Source organism: Apium graveolens, chromosome 6, assembly GCF_009905375.1.
Source record: "Apium graveolens cultivar Ventura chromosome 6, ASM990537v1, whole genome shotgun sequence".
In the NCBI taxonomy this organism is placed as follows: Eukaryota; Viridiplantae; Streptophyta; class Magnoliopsida; order Apiales; family Apiaceae; genus Apium; species Apium graveolens.
Window position 1 is genome coordinate 56,156,353 of NC_133652.1, and position 22,523 is coordinate 56,178,875.

Consider the following 22,523-nt stretch of genomic DNA (forward strand, 5'->3'; position numbering starts at 1 on the left):
CAACTAAGAGAATGTAATTGTGTGGTCGCAATTAGAGGAAAGGGTTATTCCTTGAAGCATTCGACGAACAGGATCGAGACAAGACCATCACGTCTCAAAACTGTAGATTTGCACCATAGCCTTTTAACTTGTCATCTTTGGAGCGTGGTTACACCAAACGGATAGAGATTCAAGGTGAAACATTCCATATATATCCGATAGCCATCGAAGTAGAGGACTTAGGAGGGTTCAAACCCGGGAGGGTACCGACTCTGAAAAGCAAGTCATGATAAAATCTGTTAGGCATTTCTGTATGGATTTGTGGGGGATTTTTAGAAAAAGGAAAGTTTGAGACATTTTTTGAACATGTTCTTAATGTAATCTCCTAAAACCAATTGTCGAAGGTTGTTCCTTGTTATGAGGACCTAAACTTTCATGGTTGGATCCAAGTCATTTTCTTCGTGTAATCCATAAAGAAATTGAGTTGAAGTTAGTTGCTTGAAATGTTTAATTAAAATATTTACTGACTTATTATATTATTTTAATGTGAATATTGAATCTATAGAACAGTGAGGATTATCCATTGAAGCTCAAAGTGGATTATCCGTTGAAGCTCAATGTGGATTATCCATTGAAGTTCAATATGGATTATCCGTTGATGGAATTATCCGTTGAAGTTCAATGTGTAATGTCCGTTGATGCACAATATGGATTATCCGTTGATGCACAATATGGATTATCCATTGATGGATTTGCTGAGTGCATTATCCATTGATGTTAAGTCTAAATCCTGATGGGCTAAATCCTCATGAACTAAATCCTGATACTGACTGTTACGTTTCTGGAAATATTCATTAATTACAATTTAAGTCTGTATATTTATTTTAATTAATTTAATATATTCAGTTATGTTTTTGGGTTATATATATATACTAAACTAAACGTATGGGACAACATATACTGTAATCACAGAATCATGAAAACTCAAGCTGCTTCTTTTTCTCTCTTTCTCTCCTGCAAACATACAGATTAAACATAGGTTTTCTGGGCGAACTGAGGTTCGGGTCGCTGTTGAGTGCTCCGTATATGTGAACGAAGTACTATGTGTTGTTATATCCTAGAAGCGATATTTTTGCAACCCAACACATCATAAGTGGGGTAATAATATCTTTAAGAACAGTCTAGACTTCTCAAAGCCTAGGCGCCTCAGTTGTTCTGGTTCTTTCAGATTTGTTAAAGCTTCTAATAGAGCTAAGCGTTTTGTCCTTTCTTTATCAATTTCAGTTACTAATTTATATCTTGTTATTTTCCTTCGTGATTTTGTTTCGTTATTTGGTTAATTACCTGTTCTTGTTGATTGTGATTTATATAACTGCCTCATTATTGCGCGTAGTGTTATTTCTATTTAGAATTATACCCGACAATCTTGAAGATATTATCTGTTATATTGTATTATTAGAAAGATGGTTAATGAAACCGAAGTTCCTAAGATGTTGAAACCGGTTCTGGTTCTGGTGGTACTATTTTCATTGATTGGACTACGTACCTTTTTCCCCAGCCAATTGATTTATCGGGTATGCCTAATAAATTCGGTGGTGGAGTTTCTTTTTCTCGTTGGCAGAAAAAAGATGAAGCTCTGGTCAATGGTTAAGGGTCTATGGTCAGTGGTACAATATGATCCTCCTGTGTTGGATCAAGAGAAAGCTAAATCTGTTAAGGATTATGCTTTGTGGGCTGAGAAAGATGGGGTGGCTAGGGCTACCATTTTGGCAGCCTTAGAGAACACCTTGTTCGATGTTTATTCATCAGATGCCTATACTGCTAAATTCTTAAAGGATAAGCCGGACCAAACCCATAATACTGATTCTCAAGGTCTTGAAAAGTATTCTGTGGCTAGGTTTCTTGATTTCAAGTTGATGGATGGGAAATCCATGAATGAATAGGTTCATGAGTTTGAGATGTTGTTTCATGCTTTGGGTGAGTCCGATATGGTCTTTCCTGAGAAGTTTCGAATGATGTCTGTGATAAAAAAGCTCCCTAAATCTTGGGAAGAGTTTGCTCTCTCCGTGAAAAGACAGAAAGGAGAGATCACATGGACTAACTTGATGTTGGACATCTCTGTACAGGAGCAGCACAAGTCCAAACAGGGACATGTGTTGCTTGTGGAACATGGGAGCTCGAAGGTGAATGTAGTGACTGTAGGACAGAAAGGAAAGGTAGTCACTAAGAAGGCTAACACAAAACCTGACAAGAAAAAGGCTAAGAAATCGAAGGCAAACAAACTATGTTGGTCTTGTGGATAGGTTGGTCATTGGAACAAGGACTGTCTAAGTAATTAAGCTAAGAAAGCTGGAGTGGTAGCTCAAGCAAATATTGTGCTTGGACTTGGAACCACGAGTGGGCCAGTAGCTAACATGGTCATTGGTGAGGTTGTTGCCTCTGGAACCGATGACAAGTACGTTACTTACAACCATGTACTACTTTCCACTTATCTGTCACATGAGTGGTTGATTGATACTGGAGCTAATGTACATATTTGTGTTGATATTAGCTTGTCTGTATCTTATCAACAGAGTCATGAAGTGACAGTGACGATGGGGAATGCTAGTGATGGAAAAGTGCTTGGAAAAGGAAACGTGGACCTGAAGTTTGCTTCTGGGTGGTGTCTATCTCTCACTAGAGTGCATCATTGTAATAACCCCAATTTTTGGAATTTTTGAAATAATGATGAATAGTAACTTTTTGCTGATGATGCTAATTAAGGAAAATTATCAGACCACGCTATATAGGAGTACTGTTATGGAAATTCTAAGATCGTATTAGTATTCCATAAAGTAAATGAGTGTATGTAAAGGTCATTAGAATTCGAATCCAGACACTTTGATTTTTCCCGAATATCCATCAGATACCGAAAGAATTGAGTATAAGGTAACATGATTAAAAGGATTTAAATTCAAGGATAATAAAAGAGGATCATAAAAGGAATATAAAATATTGAGAAAGGTTTAGGGGAACCCAAGTAATAAGATCCCGGATATGATCCCTCAAACGATGAATGAAAATGAAAGTTAAGCGAACCGTATAACAAATAAGCGGTCATTAGCCAAGTAATTAAGCACTAATCAAAGGGATTAGGGGAGGATGATATCATTCAACCATAAGGATTGAACAAGTGTCCTTGTGATGATGAAATCAAGGTGAGATCATCACTTTATTAAAGCAAAAGCAAAGATATTTTGAAAGGTTAATTTTCAACCAATCACTTCATTTCATTCAAAAAAAATCAACCAAGCAACATTTCATTTCTCTCCCCACATTTCCAAGCTTCTTGCTCTCGGCCAAAATAATACCAGCAACTTCAAACTGTCATATCTCCTTTAATACTCACTCAAATGTTATGTTCTATAGCTCGTTGGAAAGGTATTGATATGGCCTACAACTCTTGTTCACAAGTCTCGTCCAAATAATCATGGTAAGACCCTCATATTTATAGTTATTTAAATCGGACTAATTATAACTTTAAAAGTTCTAACTCATTTCTTGAACTCCTTTGCAAGTTTGAACATGATAAACATAGATCAAGTCTCTATTAAGGATTAAAATCTCTTGTAAGTGGTTTAAGGATCTAAGAAAGGTATAAACTTCAAACCCTAGCTTTGATTTTATGATTCCATTAAGTTTTATTGAAACATTGTTAGTATTAAGGCTTGATCTTTGATTTTAAGTAGTTTTGGTGGATTTGTATTGGTTTTGAATATTGGATCTTTGATTGGTTGGATAAATTGGTAAAACTTGGAGTTGGGGACTGAGTTTGTAGTATGATGGTTGAATATTGTTGTGTTGGTGGTTGTGAGTAAATTGATGCGGATTTAGAGTGGTAATTATTTTGGGAATCTCGTAAACATAGCCGTCGTAATGCTCGTTTTCCTTAGACTGTTTTGCATGAAAATTTAGGACCCGTGAACTCACTGTAAGCTTCTGAACTTTGCCATGTTTAGATAGTTCATGTTACAAGCTTCGTTTTGATATGTCGTTCGCCTAAATCCGAGTTACGAGCGATAAGAAATGACCATTTTAAGTAATAACGTTTCACGAGCGAATCCCGAAATCTCGAGTAACTTTGAGATCATAATTGAGACCCTTAAATAATTAATCGAAACACGAAACAATTATGTAAGGTGGATTAGGCATTTGGTAAAGTACTCGCGAAAGAGTCGCCTTAAAATTCGTAACGGTTAATTTATTATAATTGGTGGAGCCGAGGGTACGCAAGCGATTAACGCAAATCGTTAAGCGTATAAGCGACCGTTAGGGTATGAGAGAGTTTTGACTAGTTTCTTAAGCGACCGTGGTCTAATTCCGGTTTATGTTGTTTTTCATAGGTTACCGGACACACTCTAAGCATAAGTCTACCCCGAAACACTCAGACAAGTTTTCTACCCGTTATACTGTTGTTGTGATGTAATATATTGATGCATTATCTTGAGATAAGTGCATGGTTATTATTAGCAAAGTCTTGCGATATATTGGAGCATGTTGATATGATATTTATATGCATGCCTGTTTCATAATCTTGATATTCTATTATCAATTTAAATGCTTATAAACTGCGTAATACCTATGCTAGAGATAAGCACTAGTTGCGTATACCCTTAGTATAGGGGACCCGAAGGTGAACATTCTTCTAAACCGGGAGTCGATGTTCCCGAGTATAATATATATATATATATATATTTATATATATATATATAGTTATCTATAACTATTAATCGGATAAGGTATATTCGATAGTTTTGAATAATAATCAAACTTATTTTTGATTATTCAAATAAAGATCGTACTTTCGTATAAGTATATCTTTTGTTATTTATTATTCAATTCAAGTATGAGTTTTAAAACTTCTACTTCAATTATTTTTATAAAGATTATCCTTATGGGAATATTATTTAAATAATAATATTCAGATATTTTCTAACATATCGGGAATGATTCATTTTATTAAATCATCGTTACTCTAAACATTATTTAAAATGTTTTTGAGTCTTCAAAATAATTTTAGAAGTTTGAGCGGATCCCAAAACTCATTTTCAGAATTAAGATCTTCCTTTCGAAGGGGATTTAAATACTCGCTCAAAATCTAAGGGATCCGGCTCCGTGGTGTATTTTTGGCGCAACGAAGTTGCTAATTTGATAAAATAATTTGATTACTTGCCCAATGTTCGGGAAGTAAGCCCAATCAAAATGCATCGGTATAGGCGACATGGGCTCAGTGGGAGTTCATAAAAGGTAAGTGGATCAGTGGGAGTCCATCAATGCGTAAGTGGCTGAGTGGCAGTCCAACATAAGGACCTAATGCGACCAGGGTGGTGACCAGTGGGGGATTCATCCATATACTAGTAGAAAAGGTGACTTAATTGGTATCTTTTCCTGATCAGCAAGATATCAGGTTTATGCCAAAGTTTCTTCTTTCCAAAATTCTTGGGAATGACAACTCTGCTTATACTTCCATAGCAGAAAAGTGTATGAAATGTATATATATATAGGTGTGTATATATATATATATATCGGGACTAATGAAGTATCTCATAACTTCATTCTTTCAAATGATATTTCAAAGATTGAATCTATTCAAGTCTTATCTTGTAGTCTCATCTATGGGATGAACTTTTGAAATTGATTATAGCTTGAACGGTGGTAGTTCGAGTAGTATTCGGAAAAGATATAAGTATATTGGAGTATCTTGTAACTTCATCTTTTCAACTTATATCTAGTTAATGATTATCTTATGCATGATAAAGATTTTCAGAAAAATGTTGAGACAAGGTTAGATATATGAGATCACCTTGCAACGATATTTTTTATGAAGTTATAAACTGGAACTCTGTGTATATTATACATGTTAGAGGTTTTCAAAGATTTTGAAAAGTATATATGTATATATATACTGAATATTTTGAGACTACTTCGCATTAAGATATCAAACTTGGTTCATTTCTTCTTGACCAAGACTTTCATGAGTATTTTAAGAATGCTCATATATTGTTAATTGTTATACATGTTATTTTGGTGGGCTAGTTGCTCACACTTTCTTTATTCTTTCATCACACAACAACAGCTAGACAAGATGAACAGGACCAAGCTCCCAATTCGCGAGCGGATATGAAATGTTTCGCAGTTTCCTGTAGGTGTTGTTGACGTTGTAGCTGAGGTAGGAACTACCAATAGGCTAGGCTTTCAACTTTTGATGTACCGGACTTATGTATATTTATGAATTGTAATAATGGCAAAGAATCTATAAATTTATTCAGAAACCCTTTTGAGGTGTAATGACTTATAATTGTGGAATAAAATGACTTGTGTTATTTTTGGTATTCATCTCTGAGACTATAACGTGTGGTTTGTGTGTGTATATTGTGGGGTCACAGTACGCACTAGTTGGTTGTTTATTAAGATTATGTGTTATTAAGGGAAATGGAACTCGTGACAACCCGGATCCCCGACCCCAGATTTGGGGGTGTTACAAAAATGGTATCAGAGCCAAGCATTATAAACCTCAGAGATGATGCGTCGTTAAATGATAAGTTCACTAAGATTAGGGGTGAGCAAAAAACCGAATTAAAACCGAAACCGAACCGAAACCGGCCAAAACCGAACCGAAAAAACCGAAACCGAAACCAAACCGGCGGTTGCAGTTTTTAATTTTTAAAAACCGAGACTTTCGGTTCCGGTTCCGGTTATAGGTTAAAACCGAACCGACTAAAACCGAACTGAACCGATTATTAAAATAAATAAATAAATATATAATTTATGTAATTTATATGTATTCTTAAAATTAATACTTGTTGTTATTATTATTATTATTATTATTATTATTATTATTGTTGTAAGTTGCAAGCTAGTGAGTGATGCAGTGTCGGTACCTAGAGGTATTTAAAAAGTGATTATACTGTAACATAATATTATAATACTATATATGAAAATTACAATTTACACGAGAAAAGGCAGAAAGACTATACACGCGTAAGAGATGAAATTAAAATAAACCACATGACCATGATTTATATTGACGTTTAAGTTAAACTATTTATCAAATCAATGCAATGTCCCGGTAAAGTGAGAATGATAATGAGAATTATTAATAGACAAAACTGCATATTCCAGTGACTAATAGCACTACAACATATTTACCAGCTTCATTCATGTTATTGGAAGGTTCTTTCCGCTTCCCTTTCCCGTGATGAGGTTTGTTTTTTATTTTCATCCGGTTTTAAAACCGAAACCGAACCGTTACAAACCGAACCAGGGTTTTGAAACCGAAACCGAAACCGAACCCGAACCGGTGGTTGCGGTTTTCAATTTTAGAAACCGGGGATCTATGGTTCCGGTTCCGGTTTTACCCTAAAACCGGACCGAACCGGCCCATGCTCTACCCTAACTAAGATAATAAGAACCCTTTCCAAGTTCATAGTCGGACTACCTAACATAGTACTGACAGTTTAAACCCTTATGGGAACCTTTATAAATATCATGATAGTAACATAGATCGTTATTGTATAAGGTAGCGGGGCACCGAACCCTGAAGTTCAAGAACAACAACACGATGATGTTTTACTAAATATTGGGGATCAGATTGTTGATCCAATGGAGCACCCTAACCAGGGACCAGATGTTGTCTATATGAAGGATCCTAACAAGACTGAAGAGATTATCGCTAAGGAATCAATGATCGTAGTCAGGATGACTACCAGAGATAGGATTGGCTTGTTACTATCATAGGTTCGTTCAAGTTTGCAAAGAAAGCATCCCCTTTAGCGCGGCTTACTCATAAGACCGAGAAGTTAGAATGGATAGAGAATTACGAGAACAGCCTCCAAGAACTGAAGAAAATATTGGTGACAGCCCCTATGTTGGCGTTGCCAAATGGAAAAAGAGATTTTGTGATTTATAGTGATGCTTCACACAAGGAATTAGGATGCATTTTTATACAGCACAGTAAGGTAATCGTGTACGCGTCAAGACAATTAAGGGAATATAAAATTCGATATCCCCACCCATGAGCTTGGGCTCATGGCAATAATTTTGCCCTAAAAATTGGAGGCTCTACTTGTATGGAGAGAAGTGCGAGATTTACACAAGCAATAAGTGCTTTAGTACATTTTCACGCAGAAAGAGCACAACATGCGCCAGAGAAGGTGGTTAGAGCTAATCAAGGATTATGATTGTGAGATTCTTTATCATCCAGGGAAAGCCAATGTGGTGGCTGACGCCCTTAGTAGAAAGGAGAGACTCGAGATGATAATGTCTTCGGAAGAGCTGAAAGAGATTTCGAGAAAATGGGAATAGAACTGAAGGTACTCGGAGCCGGTACTGAAAAGCTGTTTGAGATTGTAATGCAACCCGAATTATTGGAAAATATCATATTGTGCCTAGAAAAAGTGATGAATAAAGGAAGAGAGTCAATGAATAGAGAAGAGATTAATACCGAGAAAGATGATAAGGGAATAATGACGTATTCCTACATAATTTGGGTTCCAAATGTTCAAAAGCTTAAGGATGAGATCTTAGATGAAAGCCATGGTTCGAGGAATAAGATTTAGGGCAAACCCTGAATATGATAGTCAGGAAGGTCGCCATCAAGAAAGAGGGAACCCATAACATAATGAAGTGGAAAACAAGGATTTTAACGTATAAGACAACTCCGATTATGGGAGAAGGATGAAACATTTCATACTGAGAATACAAAAGTTGAGCAAGATGGGGGAACCAGGACGGTACTCCTATGGGGCAATTCATGGACCTGCCTAAACAAAACTTATACTTTTACCCCCAACCACCACCCTGAGGAAACAATGTGGTGGGAAATTCTTTCATGACCTTTAAGTCGCTAAGCTCTCAGAATTCCAAGGAACAGGTTGACCTAGTCGAGGCAAGAGTCTGGCTAAAGGAAATATAGGAATCATTTGAGATTCTAAATGATTGACGAAGCATAAAAGACTGTTTTTTTCACTTACCTTCCTAAGAGAGAGGCCACCCACTGGTGAAAGGCCAAGAAAGACACGGGGCCAGAGGTTATAATAAACCGATTAAAGTTCAGTGAATTGTTTTCGGGAAAGTACTTCCCAAGGTTATAGAGATAGTGTAAAAGATTTAGAGCCGGAACAAAGGCGGACGAGTATGATGAATTATGAATCTAAGTTGTAAAAGTGGGCAAGATTCGTCCTGAGGACACAAATCCCAGAATGATATGATGTTTGAAGTCAATGATTAGTGGGTTCATGAAATGATTGTAATAGAAAGGAAAATAAAAAGAAACTGAAGTGGAAAGGAATATAAAGGCAATAGAGTTTGAGGAATGATAAGGGAGTTGGGTATGAGAAAACCCTAAAGACTCGTAGTAATAGAAATAGAAAATTATGTGATCATCAGGATGAGGGTGATTCACCATGAGTTAAAGTGGATGGTTGAAGGCATAAATGATATATATATATATATATATTATCCCCTTTAAGTTGGGAGTATTCGATGAAACTCCGAGATAGATCGATGGATTAATAAGGGAACACAGATGGACTGAGGAGATAGGAAAGCAAGAAATTCAGAAATGGGATGAGGGAAGTGACCTTCAAGAATGTGAAGTGTATGTAAGGCCGGTGGCTTGATACCCAGAAAGGGAGACGCCAGGTATAAAAGACATCTCAATATTGAGATAAACAACAAAAGTAAATGAGGATTTAGTAAAAAGAAGTTCACGTAGAACATGACCAATATCTTCCAGAACATCCCTGTTATCATTACCAAATCAGGCAAGAAAAGCGGATAACCATTGTTATCTTTTGAAGGCCATATGGGTTAACCTTAGTTTGAATAAGGATGCTATTGTGAAACTAGGTATAGACTATCGAGGTGGGAATGATTGAATAAGATACCCTTTTTTAGGGATATATCACTTGATTTATCCATGGAAGGATGCAAATACCTTTTAAGGGTATAATTAAGGATAAAACCTCGATAACTTGAGATGAACCATGGGGGAATACATAAAGGTTGGCATTTCACCCTTAATAGGGACATTATGAGGTTGGGTAATACGGAATGAAGGATTAAGGCAACAACAACCTTTAAGGATCAATGGAGAAATTTTTCAGAAGTACATAGACAATGGTTCTAGTATTAGTAAATGGTATTTTGATATGCCCTGTATCTAGGGAATACAGGAGGAACGATTCAAGAATAACCTTAGAGGTTTTACAAGGAGAAAGGTAATATTCAAAGTTCTGAAGAATAGAAATGTTGATAAAGGAAATATGGCGTAATTATAATAATGCCAGGTGGGCACGTGTTGAACCATAAGAAACTATAGATCGACCCAATGAAGGTCGAGATTGGTGAAAACGAGAAGGACCTAAGGTAAGAGATGTCCTAAGTATGATCGAGAGTCACTCGTGACAATGTTAGCCTCTAAAGACCGAGGCAATAACTTTTGGAAAATGGTGATATTTTTTTTCTCACCAAAGCGTAAGGATGAGCATTTTCACACAAGTAGTGATTGGAAATTAGGTAGAAAATTTAGTTGGAGATCGTTCAAAATACATTTATTATAAGGAACTATTACTATCAGGAAAGGCCAATGAGATGGCCGACACTCTAATTGTAAGAGAGAAATTATAGGTGCTCGTGCCAGAGGAATACAGTAATGATGGTTAAATCTGTGAAGGTTGTATTATGGTGTGAAAGATTGACAATACTTCTGATAATTGTGTGATACTCAACTGTAATAGTAGTTTGGTAAAGATTTAATTCATGTTATTGCTGTGAGCGGGCTACCTATCTTAGAAGGTCCTATCTTGAGATAAACCAGGATCATGTTACGAAAGAACTAAATGAACCTTTAAGCTTCATATCTCCTAATAAAGTCATATGGTTAATAATGGTATTAACCTGCTATCATTGCTTTGATTGAAACTCTTCTGCAATTTTATCTGCTTCATATCATATGTACGTCAAGTTCATGAGTGTTCTTCATGAATCATGAATGGTGATTATGTTACCTTCTTAGAAGAATTTGATACGATAACTATGGACTCTTTATGGTTAGATTTAAGATTTTATGGAAAATGAATGACTACGGTAGGTCAGCGGTGGACCATAGTAATGCAGTAATGATTCTGCGAGTAATGAGCCGATTACAACCGTGAGAGTTTTATTGGAATGGATGTTAATATTGAGTACCACTAATCGGGTCGTGGTGATGTATAAGTTATCATTGATAGACTAACTAGGGGATTATCTACCTATTAAATATTTATTCCTTCTTATCGACAAAGAGTCGTATTACTATACGTGGAAGGTTGTGGTGCAAGTATAGAATTCTAGTAACGATGATGTCTATAATGAAATCCCATATTCGATTTTCAATATCGAGGGAGTTTCAAAGGTGATTGTTTATAAGCTCGAGAAAAAGCATAGGTCTATAGAATGATGGACGAAATAGCAAAAATATTCAGGCACATAAATTGTGATGCGATAATACTGGATATTGATATAGATACTTATGTTTCATTCTCCTTTGATAAACCTCTATAGTTCAGAGGTAAATTCCAAGCCAGATATTTTGTGGCAGTATATTTTTTTATATAATGCTCTTAAATTCGTTATTTTCTCTCCTTTTTATTTTGTATAAGCTGAGAAGAACAACCCTTCCAGAAGGGGAGGTATTTCCGAATGACTATCTATCTGTGTGATAGAAGCCTGGTAGAATACCATCTATTGTTTAATTACTTGTCAAGTACTAAAGGTTGGCCACCTTCTGTACTAACTATGTGATGGAACAAGTGTTCATGATCATAGTGATCTCTCAATAAAATCTTTTACTTCTATACGATGGATCAAGCTTTCGAAGATGGAAGCAGCTAGAAAGGAAGTAATATTAGTGCGGTGGTGTTCCGAATCTAACGTGTTCGTGATACTAAGGTTGACGCAATTGTTAAAAGTTTATAGAACGCTAATAAACTAAAGTGTAACTAGTATAGTATTAGGAATGGAAGATAGTAACGATTATAGACGGGAAAAGAGTGGATATTGAGAAGCAAAACCTATAGCGCAAGAAGCTATGATGAGAGTCTGTGCGATAGACTTGAAAGAATTTGAAATGATCACTTAGCATGTATCGAGTTTTCTTATGACGATGGATGATATGACAGTGTCAGAATGTCGCCTTACGAGGCCCTATACAGAAAGAAATGCCGATCTCCCTTGTATCGGAATGAAGTTGGAGAGCGCAAGATGCTCAGGTCCAAAGTAGTCCAATTAACCAAGAACATAGTAGATCTAATCAGAGGATGGCTAGTAGAAGTCCAAAATCGACTAGAGGAGTACGTCGGTATGGCCCGAAAGGACAAAGAGTATGAAGGAGGGAACCTTGTATTGTTAAAAGTATTCCCTTGAAAAGAATTGATGTGGATTGGAAAGAAAGGAAAGTTTAAGTCCACGATTTATTAGACCCTTGGAGATATTAAGATGTATTGGGAAGTTAACATATGAGCTAGCCCTACCCCCGAACCTGTAGCATGTTCATAATGTGTTCCATGTATCAATGTTAAGGAAGTGTAATCCGGATGCCAGACAAATAGGGGCATATGAGTGCATAGACATGCAACCAGACGTAACCTATATGGAGCAACCAGGAAGGGTTATAGATTAAAAAGGAACAAGTGCTTAGGAGAAGGGTTATCAAACTAGTGAGAGTTTGGTGGTAGAACCATAATGTGGAAAATTGACTTGAGAGTTAGAAAGTGCACCGCTAAGAAAGTATCCCTATTCATTTTCTATCTGATTCCGGGACAGAATCCTTTTAAGGAGGGGAGACTGTAATAACCCCAATTTTTGGAATTTTTGAAATACTGATGAATAGTAACTTTTTGCTGATGATGCTGATTAAGGAAAATTATCAGACCACGCTATATAGGAGTACTGTTATGGAAATTCTAAGATCGTATTAGTATTCCATAAAGTCAATGAGTGTATGTAAAGGTCATTAGAATTCGAATCCGGACACTTTGATTTTTCCCGAAAATCCATCAGATACCGAAAGATAACATGATTAAAAGAATTTAAATTCAAGGATAATAAAAGAGGATCATAAAAGGAATATAAAATATTGAGAAAGGTGTAGGGGAACCCAAGTAATATGATCCCTCAAACGATGAACAAAAACGAAAGTTAAGCGAACCGTATAATAAATAAGCGGTCATTAGCCAAGTAATTAAGCACTAATCAAAGGGATTAGGGGAGGATGACATCATCCAACCATAAGGATTGAACAAGTGTCCTTGTGATGATAAAATCAAGGTGAGATCATCATTTTATTAAAGCAAAAGAAAAGATATTTTGAAAGGTTAATTTTCAACCAATCACTTCATTTCATTCAAAAAAAATCAACCAAGCAACATTTTATTTCTCTCCCCCCATTTCCAAGCTTCCTGCTCTCGGCCAAAATAATACGAGCAACTTCAAACTGCCACATCTCCATCAATACTCACTCAAATGTTGTGTTCTATAGCTCGTTGGAAAGGTATTGAGATGGCCTAAAACTCTTGTTCACAAGTCTCGTCCAAATAATCATGGTAAGACCCTCATATTTATAGTTCTTTAAATCAGACTAATTGTAACTCCAAAAGTTCTAACTCATTTCTTGAACTCCTTTGCAAGTTTGAATATGATAAACATAGATCAAGGCTCTATTAAGGATTAAAATCTCTTGTAAGTGGTTTAAGGATCTATGGAAGGTATAAACTTCAAACCCTAGCTTTGATTTTATGATTCCATTAAGTTTTATTGAAGCATTGTTAGTATTAAGGCTTGATCTTTGATTATAAGTAGTTTTGGTGGATTTGTATTGGTTTTGAATACTGGGTCTTTTATTGGTTGGATAAATTGGTAAAACTTGGAGTTGGGGACTGAGTTTGTAGTATGATGGTTGAATATTATTGTGTTGGTGGTTGTGAGTGAATTGATGAGAATTTAGAGTGGTAATTATTTTGGGAATCTAAAAAATATAGCCGTCGTAATGCTCATTTTCCTTAGACTGTTTTGCATGAAACTTTAGGACCCCTGAACTTAATGTAAGCTTCTGAACTTTACCATTTTTAGATAATATATGTTACGAGCTTCGTTTTGATATGTCGTTCGCCTAAATCCGAGTTACGAGCGATGAGAAATGACCATTTTAGGTAATGACATTTCGCGAGCGAACCCCGAAACCTCGAGTAACTTTGAGATCATAATTGAGACCCTTAAATAATTAATCAAAATACGAAACAATTATGTAAGGTGGATTAGGCATTTGGTAAAGTACTCGCGAAAGAGTCTCCTTAAAATTAGTAACAGTTAATTTATTAAAATTGGTGGAGCCGAGGGTACGCAAGCGATTAACGCAAATCGTTAAGCGTATAAGCGACCATAAGCGACCGTTAGGGTATGAGTGAGTTTTTGTAACACCCCCAGATCCGGGGTCGGGGATCCGGGTCGTCACGGTCTTTCTTTCCACAATATCACTTCACTTAATTAATAATAAATAACCTTATGCTGTGACCCCACACTAACACACACCACAACCCGTTATAGTCTCAGAGATGAAATTTAAATAAGTACAAGTCTTTGAATCCACAATTTAAAAGTTATTACAACCCAAAATGATTACTTGATAAATTTACAGTTAATTGCCATTATCTGCCACAAGTTATAATTATACATAATTGATTCTCAAAAGTAGATGGTCTGATCTACAATAGATCTACCTCTACAGCTATAGCAGCTACAACATCAACGGGAAGACGCGGGACGCTTCCCACGCGCTTGCGCTGGGTCTGCTGGAGTCTGGCCATCTTTCCTAACTGTTGTTGTGTGATGAAGAAATAAAGCAAGGGTGAGCAGCAAGCCCACCAAAATAATATGTATAATGATTTACAATATATGAGCCTACTCATAATACTCATGAAAGTCTTGGTCAAAAGAAATGAACCAAGTTTGATATCTTAATGCGATGAAGTCGCAAAATATTCAGTATATATACATATATACTTTTCAAAATATTGGAAGTCCTCTTCCATGCATAATATACACAAAGTCCCAGTGTATAACTGTATAAAAAAAATATCGTTGCAAGGTGATCTCATATATCTAACCTTGTCTCAACGTTTTTCTGAAAATCTTTGTCATTCATAAGACAATTATTAATTAGATATAAGTTTAAAAGATGAGGTTACCAAATACCCCAATATACTTATATCTTTCCCAATACTACTTGAACTACCACCGTTCAAGTTATAATCAGTTTCAAAAGTTCATCACATAGATGAGACTACAAGACAAGATTTGAATAGATTCAATCTTTGAAATATTATTGAATGAAATAAAGTTACGAGATACTTTATTTAGTCCCGATATATATATATCCACATATATATATCTCTTAAACATTTCCTGGAACCTCTGTTATGTAAAGTATGAACAGAGTTTGAAACATCCAATGAATTTTGGAAAGGAAAAGAATTTTGGCATAAACCAGATATCTTGCTGATCAGGCAAAGATACCAATAAGTAACCTTTTCTACTAGTAGATGGATGAATCCCCCACCGGTCATCACCCTGGCCACATAAGGACCTTGTGCTGGACCGCCACCCGGCCTCTTACGCGTTGATGGACTGCCACCCAGCCACTTACACTTTGATAGACCGTACCCCGGCCTGTCGCTTATGCCGACTCAATTAGATGGGCTTACTTCCCGAACATTGGGCAAGTAATCAATTCATTTATCAAAACAGCAACCTTGTTGCGAATATAAAATACCCCATAGAGCCGGATCCCTCAGGTTTTGAGCGAGTATTTAAATCCCCTTAAAAGGAAGATCTTAAATATAAAAATGAGTTTTGGGATCCGCTCTAACTTTTAAAAATTATTTTGAAGACTCGAAAACACTTTAAAGAGTGTTTGGAGTAAAGCTGATTTAATGAAGTAAATCAGTCCCCATATATTAGAAAATATCTGAATATTATTATTTAAATAATATTCCCATAAAGAATAATCTTTATAAAAATAATTGAAGTAGAAGTATTAAAACTTATACTTGAAATAAACATTAAATAACCAAAGATATACTTATATGAAAGTATTATCTTTATTTGAATAATCGAAAATAAGTTTGATTATTAACACTTTATTCTCTAATGAAATAAAGAATATATTTCAGTAATAAGCGGAGTCATAATACCTCGAATGAATATTATAAATAATATTCATTAAATAAAATAAAGGAGTCATACATCCTCAAATGAATATCCAAGTAATATTCAATAAATAATATAAAGGAGTCATAAGTCCTCGAATGAATATTCAAGATAATATTCATTAATAAAATAAAGTTATCGAATAAACCTTATTCGATTAATAGTTTTGAAAACTATAACCATATATATATATAAATATATATATATATATATATAAAATCTACTCGGGATCCTCGACTCCCGGTTTTAGAAAATGTTTTCACCTTTGGGTCCCTATACTAAGGGTATATGCAAGTTACCGCTATTCTCTAGCATAGGTATTATCAACTGAACCAACAGATATATATGGCAAGAATACGAAACAGGCATGTATATATATACTATATCAGCATGCTTCAATATATCGCAACATTTGCTAATTAACCAACATGCATCTATCGCAAGATAATGCATATACATATATTCATCACAACAACAGTATAACGGGTAGAAAACTTGCCTGAGCGACTGGGGTTACGAATGGCTCGGGACGAGTCTGGTAACCTATAAACAACAAGTAAGTTGGAGTTAAACCAAAGTCACTTGTAAATCTATACTTTAACTAACTTAGACTCTAACGCTTGTTTTGCGCTCACTGATTCGCTTAAGTCACTCGGGTACCCTCGGCTCCACCATTTTTAATAATTTAACCTTTACGAGTTTTAAAGCGATTCCTTCGCGAGTGTCTTACCAACTGCCTAACACACTTACCATAAATGTTTCATACATTAATTAACCCTTATTGGTCTTTAACCTATGTTTCAAAGTAAGGCGAGGGGAAAAGTTTCGTTCGCGAAACGCCGTTACTTGAAACGGTCGTTTCTCCTAAACCGTGCATCGGAATCGAACGAACTACATATCTAAACGAAGCTCGTAACATGAGCTATCTAAACATGGCAGTGGTCATAATCTAGAATGGGGTTCTCGGGTCCTAATGCTATGCACAAAAACAGTCCAAAGAAAATCGGACGTTACGACGGCTATGTTTACGCGATTTCCAATATTTAAACTACTCCAATTAACCACCAACCAACTCATAACCATCAATACAACAAAACTTCACCTAAACCATACCACATCAGTCCATAATCTCCAAGGTTTTCAACTCAAACAACCACAATCAAGACTTATGAACTATAATCAAGCTTCAATTACCAAAACACTTCCAAATCAAACCAAACTACTAATAATCACAATCCATGCTTCTCATTTCACAACACCAACCATTAAACTTACTAAAAAATAAAGTAAAGGCTAGGGTTTGAATTTTATACCTTCCTTGGGAGGTGTTAAGTTGCTAGGAAGCCTTAGGGAGCCTCCTACAAGCTTGATCTTTCCAAAGAAATCAAGAACACAAAGTTAGGCTTTGAAGTTTCTAAAAGTCCGATTTAAAGAACTGTAAAAATGAGAGTCTTACCATGATTATTTGGATGAGACTTGTGAACAAGAGTTGTATACCATCTCAATACCTTTCCAATGAGCTATAGAACACAATATTTGAGTAAGAAATGAAGGAGATACAGCAGTTTTAGTGTTCTGGTTCTGTTTTGGCCGAGAGCATGAAGAACAATGCCTTGGTTTCTTTTTGATTTTGATGAAAAATGATTTGCTTGGCTTGGTTGGTTTGATTTTTGTGTTTGTTTTAGTAAATTACCTAGTTGCCCTTGATTTTGTGTGGTTAAAAAGCCACCACATCTCCTTCCTTCCCATGTCATGCTTGTGTCATCCTCATGATGTCATCCTCCCCTCCTTATCCTCTTTCTATTGGTTGGATGACATCATCCCCACTAATCCCCTTGATTAACTTCCTAATCATTTGCCTAATGACCGCTGATCTGTTATACGGTTCGCTTAACTTTCGTTTTCATTTATCGTTTGAGGGATCATACCCGGGATCTTATTACTTAGGTTCCCTTAACCTTTCTCAATATATTATATTCCTTTTATGATCCTCTCCTATAATCCTTTAATTTAAATCTTTTTTATCCTGTTACCTTTTTCTCAAATCTTTCCGTATCTAGTGTATTTCCGGGAAAAATCAAAGTGTTCGGATTTGGATTCTGACGATCTTTACATACACTTATATCCCATATAAAGTACTAATAAAATCTCAGAATATCCATATCAGAACCCCTACATAGTGTGGCATGAAAAATTTTCTCATTCAGCAAAAACACTATTCATAAGGGTTTCAAAAATTTCCCAAAAATTGGGGTTATTACAGTCTCCCCTCCTTAAAAGGATTCCGTCCCGGAATCAGATAGAAAGTGAATAGGGATACTCTCTTAGCATTGCACTTTCTAACTCTCGAGTAAATTTTCCCACATTGTGGTTCTACCATCAAACTCTTACTAGTTTGATAACCCTTCTCCTAAGCACTCGTTCCTTTTTACTCTATACCCTTCCTGGTTGCTCCATATAGGTTACGTCTGGTTGCATGTCTATGCGCTCATATGCCCCTATTTGTCTGGCATCCGAATTACACTTCCTTAACATTGATACGTGGAACACGTTATGAACTTGCTACAGGTTCGGGGGTAGGGCTAGCTCATATGCTAACTTTCCAAACGTCTTAATATATCCAAGGGTCCAACAAATTGTAGACTTAGCTTTCCTTTCTTTCCGAACCTCATCAATCCTTTTCAAGGGTTTCCAAGGGGATACCTATAACATTACTAGGCCCCCTATTTCATACTCTTTGTCCTTTTTTTGAGTCAAATCAGCATACCTCTTATGTCCATCTTGGGTTACTACCAGCCGTCCTCTGATTAGATCTATTATATCCCTGGTCCTTTGGACTACTGCGGGTCCGAGCATCTTGCGCTCTACAACTTCATCCTAACATAAGGGAGATCGACATTATCTTCCCTCAAGGATCTCATAAGGTGACACCTCGATAATGACATATGATCTATTGTCGTGATATAACTAAATTCGCGTTAAGTGATCATTCCAAATTCTTTCAAGTCTATTGCACAGACTCTCATTATAGCGTTTAGCATTAGAGCTTTTACTTCTCAATACCCATTCTTTTCTAGTTCGTAATCGCTACAACCTTCCGTTCCTAATATTATACTAGTTATACTTTTGCTCGTTAGCGTTCTATAACCTTTTAATGACCACGACAACCTTAGTATCACGAATGTGTTTCCATTCCGCATACTACCACTACTTTATTACTCCTTTTTCAATTGTTTCTATTTTCCAAAATTTGATCAATCAAATAGAAGTAAAGGAATTTGTTGAGAGATCACTATGATCATGAACACTTGTTATATTGCATAGTTAGTACAGAAGGTGGCCAGCCTTTAGTACTTGACAAGCAATTAAACAATAGATGGTATCCTACTAGGCTTCTATCACACAGATAGATAGTCATTCGGCAATACCTCCTCTTCTGGAAGGGTTGTTCTTCTCAGATTACATGAAATGAAAAGAAGAGAAAAGAACGAACTGAAGAGAATCGTATATAAAATATATATATATATATATATATATATATATATATATATATACTGCCACAAAATATCTGGCTTGGAACCTACCTCTGAATTATAGAGGTTTGTCATAGGAGAACAAAACATAAACGTACTTATATCAGCATCAAGTATTATAGCATCGTATTTCCCATGCCTAAATATTTCTATTCCGTCCATCATTCTATGGACCCATGCTCTTCCTCGAGCTTATACACAATCACCTTTGAAACTCCCTCGATATCGAAAATCGAATCTGGGATCTCATTCTAGACCTCATCGTTACTAGAATCCATTTCTATACCGCAACCTTCTTCGTATGGGTAATACTACTCTTTATCGATAAGAAGGAATAAATATATCATAGGTAGATAATTGACTTAATTAGTCTATCAATGATAACTTATACACCACCACGACCCGATTAGTGGTACTTACTCTCAACATCCATTCCAATACAACTCTCACGGTTGTAAGTAATCAACTCATTACTCTCAGAATCATTCCTACATTACTATGGCCCACCGCTGACCTACTGTAGTCATTCGTTTTCCATGAAGTTTTAATAGCTAACCATACGGAGTCCATTCATATCATATCAAATTCTTCTAAGGAGGTAACATGATCACCGTTCTTGATTCATGAAGAACACTCCTGATCCTGACGTACATTCATGACGTGAAGCAGATAAAAATTGCAGAAGAGTTTCAATCAAAGCAACGATAGCAGGTTAATACCATTCTTAATCATATGCCTTAAATAGAAGACTTAACTCAAAGGTTCGTCTAGTCCTTTTGGAAACATGGTCCTGGCTTATCCCAAGATAGGACCTCCTAAGATAGATAGCCCGTTCATGGTGATTACACGAATTAAACTTTTACCAACTACTATTACGGTTGGGTATTGCACAGTCATCAGAAGGAATGTCAATCTTCCAAACCATAATACAACCTTCACTGTTTTAACCATCATCACTGTATTCCTCTGGCACAAGCGCCTATAATTATCCTCTTACCTTTAAAGTGTCGGCCACCTCTTTGGCCTTTCCTGATATTAAAATTTCCTTATAGTCAATGTCATTTTAACCACCTCCAAATAAATTTTCTACCTTATTTCAATCACTGCTTTTGTGAAGATGTATTCCTTAAAATCTGATGAGTAAAAAAAAAAAAATATCACCATTTTACCATAAGTTATTGCCTCAGTCTTTAGAGGTTAATCACTGTCACGACTGACTCTCAATCATACTTAGAACATCTTTTATCTTAAGTCCTAATTGCCCTGAATAATTTCGACCTTTACTGGTTCGATCCATACTTTCTCGTGGTTTAACACGTGCCCCACTTGGCATCATTATAATTATGTCATATTTCCTTTATCAACATTTTTATTCTTGAGAATTTCGAATATTTCCTTTCTCCTTGTAAAACCTCTAAGGTTATCCTTCAATCGTTCCTCCTGTATTCCCTATATATAGGGCATATCAAAATACCATTTACTGATACTAGAACCATTGTCTATATACTTCTAAAAAATTTCTCCACTGATCCTTAAAGGTTATTATTACCTTAATCCTTTCCAATTCATACTGTCAAAACTCATACTATCCCTATTAAGGGTGAAATGCCAACCTTTATGCATTCCCCTAGGATTCGTTTTAAGTTACCGATGTTATATCCTTAATTCCACCTTTAAAAAGGTACAAGCATCCTTCCATGGATAAATAAAGTCATATATCCCTGATAAGGGTATCTTATTCAATCATTTCCACCTCGATAGTCTATACCGAATTTCACAATAGCATCCTTATTCAAGTTAAGGTCAATCCACATGGCCTCCAAAAGATAAAAATGGTTATCCGCTTTTCTTTCCTGATTTGGTAATGATCACATGGATGATCTGGAAGATATTGGTCGTGTTCAACGTGAACTTCTTCTTAATAAATCCTTATTTACTTTTGTTGTTTATCTCAACAGTCATCTCAATGTTGGGATATCTTTCATACCTGGCGTCTCCCTTCCTGGGTATCAAGCCACCGGTCTTACACTTCACATTCTTGAAGGTCACTTCCTTCATCCAATTTTCTTAATTTCTTACTTTCTTGTCTCCTCAGTCTATCCTCGTCTCATTATTTATCCTTCGAACTATCTCAAGGTTTCTTCGAATCCTCCCAACTTACAGGGGATAATATATATGTATCTCTTATGCCCTCAACCATCAATTTTAACTCATGGTGAATCACCCTCATCCTGACGATTACTTACTTTTCTATTTCTATTACTACGAGTCTTTAGGGTTTCCTCATACCCAACTTCCTTATCATTATTTCATGAACTAACACAACATAAGCATTGATTTCAAACATCCCGTCATTCTGGATTCGTGTCCTCAGAACGAATCTTGACAACTTTTACAACTTAGATTCATAATTTATCATACTCGTCTGCCTTTGTTCTGACTCTAAAGCTTTTACACTATCTCCTTATCTTTGGGAATTACTTTCCCGAAAACAATTGACTGGACTTAAATCAGTTTATTATAATCTCTTGCTCCGTGCCTTCCTTGGCCTTTCACCAGCAGGTGGTCTCTCTCTTAGGAGGGTGAGTGATAAAAACAGTCTTTTGTGATTCGTCAATCATTTAGAATCTCAAATGATTCCTATATTTCCTTTAGCCAGGCTCTTGCCTCGACTAGGTCAACCTGTTCCTTGGAACTCTGAGAGCTTAACGATTTAAAGGTCATGAA